This window comes from Scyliorhinus canicula, chromosome 6 (assembly GCF_902713615.1).
Source record: "Scyliorhinus canicula chromosome 6, sScyCan1.1, whole genome shotgun sequence".
NCBI classification, from domain to species: domain Eukaryota; kingdom Metazoa; phylum Chordata; class Chondrichthyes; order Carcharhiniformes; family Scyliorhinidae; genus Scyliorhinus; species Scyliorhinus canicula.
Genome location: NC_052151.1, coordinates 89,995,873 through 90,007,753, shown reverse-complemented (window position 1 = coordinate 90,007,753; position 11,881 = coordinate 89,995,873).

The following is an 11,881-nucleotide window of genomic DNA, read 5'->3' as shown; positions in this document are numbered from 1 at the left end:
TTTTATTTGCTTGACATAGGCAGTAATATGGGGCTGTATCGAACATAAGGAAGCCAGATGGAAAGTTTCTCAGGACTGGATGGCTAATATTTCAAAAATGATGAGTCGGAAATAGAATTAGTACCTAGGCAAAATGCCACAAGTTCTAAAAGTGACGTACTACTTTTCTAACCAATATCAACCCATAAGTTTACAATGTAAAACATTTTGAAACCTAAATATGACTTCTGATCATTTACTTAAATGTGAGAGAGTGAGATTTTTTTTCTCTCAATATCTCTCACGTACCCTGTGACACCATGGCTTGCTTTCTGTGCTTCCTCATTTCCTTCCCTTTTCCCTGTGCTGTTTCTTCGCCCCTTTCTTCTTTGTTTTGCTCTCATTTAATCTTTTCTTGCCTTTGCCTACACCTTAGGGTAATAAAGGAGGTGGCAGCAGAGTTTATTTTTCCAATTAAAGGTCAATTTAGCCTGGCCAATTCACCTACCATGCGCATCTTTTTGGGTTGTGGGGGTGAGACCCACACATACACGGAGAGAATGCGCAATCTCCACATGGACAATGACCCGGAGGCCAGGATCAAACCTGGGTCCTCAGAGCAGTGAGACAGCACCACTGTGCCGCCCTCGATAGCAGCAGAGATAGGGGATGTATTGGTTTTGATATTTCAAAATTCCCTGGATTCTGGAAAGATCCTGGTGGATTGGAAACACACTCATGTGACACACCTATTTAAAAAGGAGGAGAGGCAAAAAGTAGAAAACTATAGACTGGTTATCTTGTCCTCTGTGGTGGGGACGTTACTGGAATCAATCATGAAGGAAGAGATGACTGAACATTTGGAAAGAAAAAGATAAATCCACCATTATCAACATGGGTAAGTCATGTTTGATAAACTTGCTTGAGTTCTTTGAGCATGTAACGAGGAAGGTGGAAAATGGTGAACCTGTGGATGTGGTATATCTAGACTTCCAGAAAGTGTTTGACAAGGTGCCATATAAAAAGACTGGTCCAGAAGGTGAGATTGCAAAGGATTGGGGGTAGAGGACTAGATTGGATTGAGGACTGGCTGACTGACAGAAAGTAGGGGATTGGGATAAATGGGTCCTTCTCTGGCTGGTGAACTGTAACTAGCAGGGTGCTTTGGTCCTCAACTATTTACAATCTCTATAAATGATCTGCAAGCAGGGACAGAGTGTAACATAGCAAATTTTGTGGATGATACTAAAATATATGGGAAAGCAGGCGGTCAAGAGGAGATAAGGGGCGGGATTCTCCCCTACCAGGCGGGACGGGGGGTCCCGGCGTAGGGGAGTGGCGCCAACCACTCCAGCATCGGGCCTCCCCAAAGGTGCGGAATTCTCCGCACCTTTGGGGGCCAGGCCCGCGCCGGAGAGGTTGGCACCACGCCGACTGGCGCAAATACCGGCGCCAGCGGCCTTTCAGGCCCGCCGCCCGGCAGCGGGGCTGGCCGAAAGGCTTTCGTCGGTTCACGCATGCGCCAGCGGTGACGTCAAAGGCCAGCTGCCGCTGACGTCACCACCAGCGCATGCGCGCTGTGGGTTTCTCTTCCGCTTCCGCCATGGCGGAGGCCGTGGCAGCGGCGGAGGAGAAAGAGCACCCTGATCGGGGGGCCCCGATCGCGGGCCTGGCCACCGTGGGGGCACCCCCCTGGGTCTGATCGCTCCGCTCCCCCCCCAGGACCCCGGGGGCCCAGTCGCGCTGCCGATCCCACCGCCACCAGAGGTAGTTCAAACCTCGGCGGTGGGAGAGGCCTCCCAGCGGCAGGACTTCGGCCCATCGCGGGTCGGAGAATCGCCGCAGGGGTCTCGCCGATCGGAGTGGCGAGATTCCCACCCCCGCCAATTCCCGGGTGGCGGAGATTTTCGGCGGCCCCAGGCGATTCTCCGACCCTGCTGGGGGTCGGAGAATTTCGCCCAAGGAGTTTACAGCAGGATATAGATAGGCAGGGAGAATGGTCCAAATTTAAGATTCACCAGCTTGATTCCAGGGAGGAAAATGTTGACGTAAGAGAAGAGATTAAACAGTTTGGGCTTATACTCACTGGAGTTTAGAAGAATGAGAGGGGAAACTAATCCAGGTATATAAAATACTAAGAGGATTGATAAAATAAATGTAAACCTAATTGCTCCTTTGTGGAGCAATCGAGAATGAAAAGTCACAGATGTAGGTTGAAAGGCAGTAGAGTTAAAACTGAGATGAGGAGGAATTACTTCTCGCAGAGGGTGGTGAATGTGCCGAACTCGCTGCCCCATAGTGCGGTGGAATCCGAGCAATTAAATAATTTTGTTCCTCGTTCTGGGTGAGTGTGCTTAACACTCAATTTGGCTCTGTTTCGTTACTTAGCTCTGGAGTCGCCAGGTATCGTTAAAATACCGCCACAAGTTTCAAGGTGAAGTTCGAAGAAATAAAACCATACACCAATTAGTAAGTTCAAACAACTGAGTTTATTATAATACAATTATAAACTACCCATGCACACGCTAAGAGGATTAAACTATTCCTACCGCTAAATAAACAAATACTTATCTCGAAGGAACTGCCGGATCAGGGGGGGCAAGGCCTCTTGCTCTGCTCTGGTCTGCAGACTTCAGGTTGGTACGGGTTAAAAGGGGTCAGGAGTGTCTATCTCTGGTAGCGATCGTTGTGAGACTTACTTACTGGCGGCTGCTGTCCCCAAACCTCTCCTCTCTCTCTCGTTCAAGGTCTTTTTGGCAAAAGCTGGTCGAAATGCTGGTCCAGAGAGGAGGGCTGGTCAGAAGGAGAGGGGGGCTGGACAAGAAGATCGAACTAAGTGTGGGACCTGTCTTTTATAGGTCTCAGGGATCCGCGCCCCTTTGGGCGGACCCCTTTACCTGCTTGGAATCGATCAGGTCCCTTCCCAATCGATATGTTTGAAGCCCCCCAATACTGAGGCTGTTCCTTGGCTACTGGGCGGGCTTTCAGGTTCTTTGTCTTCGAACCGCGGTGGTGCCGGGGTGTCTGGTATCCTATACAATGTTGCAGTTACTTCCCCATTTGTGTCCATTGTCTCTGGGATCATTCCATTACTATGCTAACTATCCCGGAGATTGCCTCATTAGTATGCGGAATGTTCGTTTCGGTGCTGTCTGCTTTCTTAGCAGACAGAATCCACATTTACTACGTGCAGCCTGATGGTGCTGCAAACATTGTCCATTTTAACCTGTATGCTTTGCGTTCCTCCATTTTGTATTCAGGGAATGGCCAACTCCGGTGGCTACAGTTTCAAGAAGGAGATAGATATATTTCTGATTTTTAAAAAAACAGGTTACAGTGATATGCGGTCAGACAGGGAGGTGGATTTGAGACCAAGAAGAGATCAGCTATGAACTGATTGAATGACGGAGCAGGTCCAAAGGGTTAAATTCTTCTGTTCCGAATTCCTATGTTCTTTTGTTGTCTTATTTAATTGTTTAACTCCTGTTTCTCATTTCCTCTTTTAATTTTTCCCCTTCTTTATTGGACCTTTTATCTCCTTTTATTTACAATTTTTCTTCCTCCTTCCATTACTTCCCTTCCTTTCTCTCATGACTTTTCCTTATCTTTCTTTTTTTTTAAATTTAGAGTAGCCAATTATTTTTATTTTCCAATTAAGGGGTAATTTAGCACGGCCAATCCACCTAACCAGCACATCTTTGGGTTGTGAGGGTAAAACCCATTCAGACATGGGGAGAATGTGCAAACTCCACACGGACAGTGACTCAGGGCCGAGATTCGAACCTGGGTCCTCAGCGCCGCAGTCCCAGTGCTATCTACTGCGCCACATGCCACCCTCTCCTTTTCTGCTTTTATTGCCACACCCTCATGACTGCTTCCTTCTATACTCACCATGTTTGCGTTGGTTTTGCCCCCACAACTCAAAGATGTGCAAGGCAGGTGGATTGGCCACGCTAAAATTGTCCCTTAATTGGAAAAAGAAGAGAATTAGGCACTCTAAATTTTTTTTTTTAAATTACTGCTTCATTTTTCTCATCTCCTGTCTGTTTCCTCGATTCCCCCTCTCTGACTCATACAGGTACCAAAGAACTATGGCTATTTATAAAACAAACCAATGGTGCAGCCCATTAATCGAAAATGAATCTCACAGCCTCCCATGTCCCTGAAGCCCGGTATCTCCCTTTTCATTCAAATATTTATCAAATATTTATCAAATATTCAATCAGATGAAATACTTTTCTCTATTCAAAACTATCCATAATTTCATTAATCTCTATTTCATTTTCTTCTACTCTTCTCTGTTTAAGTAAAAATAGTCTTAATCTCTCTTCTTTCTCCTAATAATAGTTGTTTTGCATCCCTGGTGTCATTCTGGTAAATGCCTGCTATTTTATGATTTTGGTTCTCTTTCTATAATGGAGCAACTAACAATGTGCACAGGACTTTAATTGTACCTGAACCATTGGTTTGGTCAAGTTATCATTACTTCCTTGCTCTTGTCCTTGTGTTTTTTTTACTTAACTCCACATCCTTATTTATAAAACTTAACTGTAATTGGCCTTTTTAATGATTTCTTCTGCGTGCAGTCACTTGTCAAAAATTGGATGTTGGATTCTTCAGCCTTTGTTCATCCACACATCCATCCATTATCAAGGACTTTATAGCGGAACATTTTGAAAGCAGAGGTAGGATCAGTCAGAGTCAGCATGAATTTATGAAGGGAAAATCATGGTTGACAAATCAGTTGGAATTCTTTGAATATGTAACCAGTACAGTTGGCAAGGGGGAGCCAGTCAATGTGGTATATTTAGACTTTCAGAAGGTTTTTGACAAAGTCCCGCATAAGAGATTATTGTGCAAAATTAAAGCGCATGGAATTAGGGGAAATGATTGAGGTGGATAGAAAACTGGTTGCCAGAGAGGAAACAAAGAGTAGGGATGAATGGGTCCTTTACAAATTGGCAGGCAGTAACTAGTGGGGTACCACAGGGATCGGTGCTGGGACCCCAGCTATTCACAATATATATTAATGATTTGGATGAGGGAGCAAAATATTACATCTCAAAGATTGCAGATGATACTAAGTTAGGTGGGAGGGTGAATTGTGCCGAGGATGCAGGGATCCTTCAGCATTATCTGGACAGGTTGGGCAAGTGGGCAAATCAATGGCAGATGCAGTCTAATTTGGATAAGTGAGAGGTTATTCATTTTGGAAGCAAAAACAGGAAGGCAGATTACTACCTGAATGGTTGTAAATTGCGAGAGGGGAGTGTGCAGCGGGACTTGGGTGTCCTTGTGCACCATTCGCTGAAGGTAAGCATGCAGGTGCACCAGGCGGTAAAGAAGGTTAATGGTATGTTGACCTTCATTGCGAGAGGTTTCGAGTATAGAAGCAGCGATGTGTTGCTGCAATTATACAGGGCCTTGGTGAGGCCACATCTGCAGTATTGTGTGCAGTTTTGGTCTCCTTCTTTGAGGAAGGATGCGGGCGATTCTCTGAGCCCCGCACCGGGCCAGAGAATTGCCACAACCGCGCCATGACGCCCCGACGCCGGCGCGCAATTCTCTGAAGTGCTGAGAATCTGCACCATTTGCGCTGGCATGTTTGACGTGGCACCGGCCGCGGGCCACTGGAATCGGCGCCGGCGCCGATTCTCCAGCCCGGATTGGCCCAGCAGCCACGTGGATACGACAGAGTCCCGCCGGCGCCGTTTATCCCTGGTCGCTGCCGGCGGGAACTCTGCGCGAACGGTCGGGGGGGGGGGGTGGCTTGTGGTGGGGGTGGGGGGGGGGGGGAGGGGAGCTCCATACCCAGGGGGGCCTCCGATGGGGTCCACCGATCGGCAGGCCGGCCTTACCTACCCCAAGCCTACTTTCCTGCGCAGCCGGCCCCTGAACACCAACACCATGTTGAGACGGGGCCGGCGCGCACAAGAAGTCCCCTGCGTATGCGCAGGTTGGCGCGGCCCAACTGTGCATGCTTGGGTTGGCACGGTGCCCATTTGGCGCTGGGAAGGGAGGCTAGAGTGGCGTGGAGGCCAGAATCGGTCGTCCCCGTGCCCGTTTCGCGCCATCGTGAAACACGACGGCGTTCCCGACGGCGCGAACACTTGGGCTACATTTGTGAGAATTGCCCCCGATGTTCTTGTTCTCGAGGGAGTGCGGCAAAGGTTTACCAGACTGATTCCAGGGATAGCGGTACTGTTATGTGAGGAGAGATTGACTAGGTTGGGATCGTTCTTGCTGGAGTTCAGAAGGATGAGGGGGGATCTCATAGAGACTTATAAAATTCTAACAGGACTAGACATGCAGGGAAGATGTTACCAATGATGTGGGCAGCACGGTAGCATAGTGGTTAGCACAAATGCTTCACAGCCTCAGGGTCCCAGGTTCGAATCCCGGCTTGTGTCACTGCCTGTGCGGAGTCTGCACGTTCTCCCCGTGTCTGCGTGGGTTTCCTCCGGGTGCTCCGGTTTCCTCCCACAGTCCAAAGATGTGCAGGTTAGGTGGATTGGCCATGCTAAATTACCCTTAGGGTCCAGATTGCCCTCAGTGTTAGGTGGGGTTACTTGGTTATGGAGATAGGGTGGAGGTATGGGCTTGGGTAGGATGGTCTTTCCAAGAGCCGGTGCAGACACGATGGGCTGAATGGCCTCCTTCTGCACTGTAAATTCTATGAAATCTATGTGTGTCCAGACCAATGGTCACAGTCTGAGGATTCAGGGTAAACCATTTCGGACAGAGATGAGGAGACATTTCTTCACACTTTTGGAATGTAGTTGATGCTAAAACTTTGAATATATTCAAGAGGTGGCTGGATATAGCACTTGGCAGCAACCCCTGGGGCCAAAGTGACTGCAAGACAGTAAAAACCTTGAGAGACGGACTGAGGTGATGGCAAGCACTCAGGGCGATGAGGTTGCAACTATACCTGATTGGGAAGAATCACCAGACCACTTGCAGGGCTCCCCCCCCTGATGAACAGGAACTCCAGGAGCTCAAGGATGCCATCAAAACAGAGGTGCCGGCAACAGTAAAAGTGGCAGTGGAGGAGGTGCAGGTTACCCTGCATGCAGCACTGGAAAAGAAGCGGGACAATCAGGGAGCTGGAGAAGGCCTTGACCGACCAGAGCGATTGGATCGCCGTACTGGAGACGGGAATGTCAAGGAGGTGGTGACGTAAGGGAAAGCAAAGCAGAAGGTCGAGGATCAAGAAAATGGGTCGCCCCGCCAGAACCTCCACATTGTGGGTCTACCGGAAGGAACTGAATGCAGGAGACCTACGGAATACGTAACCCAAATGCAAGGCAAACTCATGGGAAGGGAAAGCTTTCCCAAGCCATCAGAAATAGGCAGAGCCCACAGATCACTCCGGCCAAAGCCCAACATAGAACATAGAATATAGAACATACAGTGCAGAAGGAGGACATTCGGCCTGTCGAGTCTGCACCGACCCACTTAAGCCCTCATATCCATCTTGTCCCGTAACCCAATAACCCCTCCTAACATTTTTGGACACTAAGGGCAATTTAGCATGGCTAATCCACCTAACCTGCAGATCTTTGGACTGTGGGAGGAAACCGGAGTACCCGGAGGAAACCCACGCAAACACGGGGAAAACATGCAGACTCTGCACAGACAGTGACCCAGTGGAGAGTCGAACCTGGGACCTCGGAGCTGTGAAGCCACAGTGCTACCATTCTGCCAAGGCCAGGGAACAGCCGCGGGCCATCACTGCGAAGCTGCACCGGTGTCAAGACAGGGAAAGGATCCCAGACCGGATGTGACACCCAAGGTCCTGTAAACGGGGGCGTCACTTGATTCAGGTGTATCAGGACATTAGGGCAGACCTGGCCAACGCCAGGCAGAATTTAACAAAGCCAAGGTGGCCCTCTATAAAAACTGTTTGGAAAGCTATACCCAGCCAAGCTCTGGGTGACTTTTCAGGGCAAGGAATAATATTTTATCACACCTGAGGATGCAGATCAGTTTGTCCACAAACATTGGCTGAGAAGATGACAACACAACCAGCATTAAACCAGATACCCCAGTGTATCGAGGCACTGAGAGACGATTTATGTGGGATTGAACCACCTCATTTTAAATTCTGGAGTTAAGTTTTAAAAAAGAGGGGAGAGAGCAGCATGGAGCAGGAGGGGGTGAGGAGGAGAAAGGGAGAACAGACACCTATCAGTTGGGGTGTGTGTGGCATAGATGTGCTGGTTAAGTGTGTGGCAAAGCTACGCTGGTTAGGTGGATTGGCCACACTAAATTGCCCCTTAATTCGAAAAAAATTAATTGGGTACTCTAAATTTAAGATAAAATTTAAAAATGGTATAGTTTGGAGAATTTTGTCTACTCCCAGCTCGTGAAGCAAGGACTATTATCGGACATAACCGTGTGTGGAATCCTATGTTTTGAAAATGTTTCCCTACAAGCCTTTATTACTGACGAGGAAGTGAGATCTGAAAGTCTCATCACTTCAGGAAAATTGGAGTAGTTGTCTATGATGAGAACATCTCTCCCTTTAGCATGGAACAAGTCAATGCCTACTTTCGTCCACGATGACGTAGCTATTTCATGCTGCTGGAGTGTCTCCTTACATTGTGCCGGTTGATGTTTTTGACACGTGGAACACATCATTACCATGTCAGTTATCTCTTTATCTATCCCAGGCCAGTACACAGCCTGCCATTCTCTTCTCTCGCATTTCTCGATTCCGAGATGTCCCTCGTGAATGTTGCTGAGCATGTCCAGTGAATGGACCACGGCGGTGCAAGTAAATAATTTCCAATCCTATTCAAACCTACAACACCAGGTTAAAATCCAACAGGTTTGTTTCGAATCATTAGTTTTCGGAGCACTGCTCCTTCCTCAGGTGAACCTGTTGGACTTTAACCTAGTGTTGTAAGACTTCTTACGCCGGCATCTCTACATCATGGCTATTCAAACTTGACACTGGCGGCGTCAGCAAACATGATCACAAGCATAGGTCTTGCATAAATCCCAGGGGACTACGGGATGATACCTGCGGCATGCAAGTTAAAAGACTACAATGGCAACCAGATTGCTTCCACAGGATTGTGCCATTTGAAAGTAGTCAATAAGAAGGTCACAAAAGTACTACATTTCGAGATCGTGGACAACCAGAAATCTTTGCTGTTAGGTGCTCAAGCCTAAGGACTTGTGGCTTGTCCAAAGAATCTTCATGAATTTCAACACTGGACGATAACATCCAGCAACTGATTATTCAATACCCTGACTTATTTTAAGATATGGGTACACTACCATAGCAATACAAAAGTTTGCACAAGAAGGTTGCAAAACCTGTCATTCATCCGTTAAGGACGGTACCAGCTCCTCTGCACGAAAGGCTGAAAACAGAATTACAATGGGTACAGTCTCAAGGAATCATCTCAAGAGTCACGCATCCAACTGACTGGGTCAGCTCGTTGGTCTGCGTCAAGAAACCTTCAGGTGATCTCAGAATCTGTATCGATCCCAAGGATCTAAACAAGAATATCTATAGGGAACACTGCCCTATCCCTAAGTGAGAGGAGATAACTTGTGAAATGGCAAATGCTCGCATTTTTAACAAACTCAACGCTTCACAAGGTTCCTGGCAGATGCAGCTAGATGATTCAAGCAAATTGCTCTGTACGTTCAACACTCCATTCAGACGTTACTGTATTAATCGAATGCCTTTCGGGATCATCTCAGCTTCCGAAATCTTTCACAGAATCATGAAGCAGATGGAGGATATTAAAGGTGTCAGATAATGCCATGACATTATCATTTGGTCAACTACGGAAGAAGAACATATTGCCAGATTAAGAAAAGTGTTTGACAGAATCCACCAATATGGATTGAAACTTAACCAATCAAAGTGTACGTTTGCACGTTCATCCTTAAATTTCTTGTGTGATACAACTTCAAAGCTCAAAGTGTCAGGCGAGATAATGAAAAAATATCTGCAATACAGAGTATGTAGCAGCCAAAAGATAAAAAAGCTGCGCTTCGTTTTCTAGGATTCATTAACTTCTTGGGAAAATTTGTATCCAAGTTGTCGACGAGGACGTCAGCTCTACGAAACTTAATCAGAAAGACTACAGAGTTTGAATGGACTCCCTGCCAGCAGGAAGAATGGGTGAACCTCAAGCACCAATTAATGACAGCTCCAATTCTGACCAAACCGACAAAGATCTCCATCGATGCCAGTCAAGGTGGAATCGGTGCGGTGCTTCTTCAACAGGACAACCAAACAGACTGGGTTCCAGTAGCATAGGCATCCAGAGCAATAACCGCCAAGGAGTGCAGGTAAACACAAATTGAAAAAGAGTGATCTTGGGCATCACAAAATTTCACGACTATGTGTACGGGCTATCTACGCTCATCGTGGAAATGGATCACAGACCACTGGTCAATGTAATTGAGAAAAGCCTAAATGATATGACTCCTCGCCTACAACACATGATGATGAAGTTGAGGAGATATGACTTCACACTAGTATACACTCCAGGAAAGGTCCTCATCATAGCCGACACACTATCTTGATCCATCAATGCGGACAGCTCACCTCCTGAGTCCATTGACAATACTGAAGCTCAACTACAGTTGTACAAGGAGAATCGTCTGGCATTCTGATGAAAAGTTGCAGCAAATTCATCCAGGGACACAAAAAGCTGCGACCTTGCTCTGAGTAATACATCATCTCCAGCATGGTTGGCCAAAGGGACACTGTCCACAGTTCCAAAACTTACACGCAGGACTGACTGTAGTGGATGGACTCCTACTCAGGAATGGCCAGATTGTCATTCTGCTAACTCTCGGGTCAGAGATGCTCAGCAAGGGGCAGCACGGTGGCGCAGTGGGTTAGCCCTGTTACCTCACAGCGCCGAGGTCCCAGGTTCGATTCTGACTCTGAGTTACTGTCTGTGTGGAGTTTACACATTCTCCCCGTGTTTGCGTGGGTTTCGCCCCAACAACCCAAAGATGTGCAGGCTAGGTGGATTGGCCACGCTAAATTGCCAGTGTCAAGTTTGAATAGTCGTGATGTAGAGATGTCGGCGTAAGAAGGCTTACAACACTAGGTTAAAGTCCAACAGGTTTGTTTTGAATCACTAGTTTTTGGAGCACTGCTCCTTCCTCAGGTGAACCACCTGAGGAAGGAGCAGTGCTCCGAAAACTAATGATTCGAAACAAACCTGTTGGATTTTAACCTGGTGTTGTAAGTTTGAATAGGATTGGAAATTATTTACTTGCACCGTCGTGGTCCATTCACTGTTGGAGTCAATATAATTTATTTGTTGAGGAGCCTTGTTCGTGGCTTGTAGTTCCTCTACTGTGACTATGATTCCTACGAAGAACGTGTACTCCAAGGAAAAATAATCCTCTTGGTCTGAAAAATCTTTCTTAGATTTGTGATTCTCCATCTTATCAATGCTGTGGACATTGATGTTGTTGTTTCTGTGCTGGAGTCTGAAATATCGCTGTTGACTTGCATTGGGAAGTAAAATGGTTAAGCTTGGAACACTTTGTAGCCACCTAAGATGGACACTGGGCTAACAAAATGGAGAAAACAGTTTAGCCAGGACAAGCAGTCTGCAAAGGCTAATTAGCATTCTGCACGTAGCAAAACTAGTTTATGGCCAGGTGGAAGATCTCAACCAAAGGTGTAAATAGCAAAACGCTTTGCACAGTAATGAGGCAATCCAGATCTGGGCACACACAATAGCAACATTTGGTTTTGAATGGATACTTTGAGTGGACGCCCAGACGAAACGGCACCAGAAGTATCCATCACAAAAGACCCTAGAGACCGCCCCACCCATCGAGAAGAGACCCTCAGATTGGGGGATTTGTAAGACATCGATTGGGAAATAACCCAATCGATACATGGCAG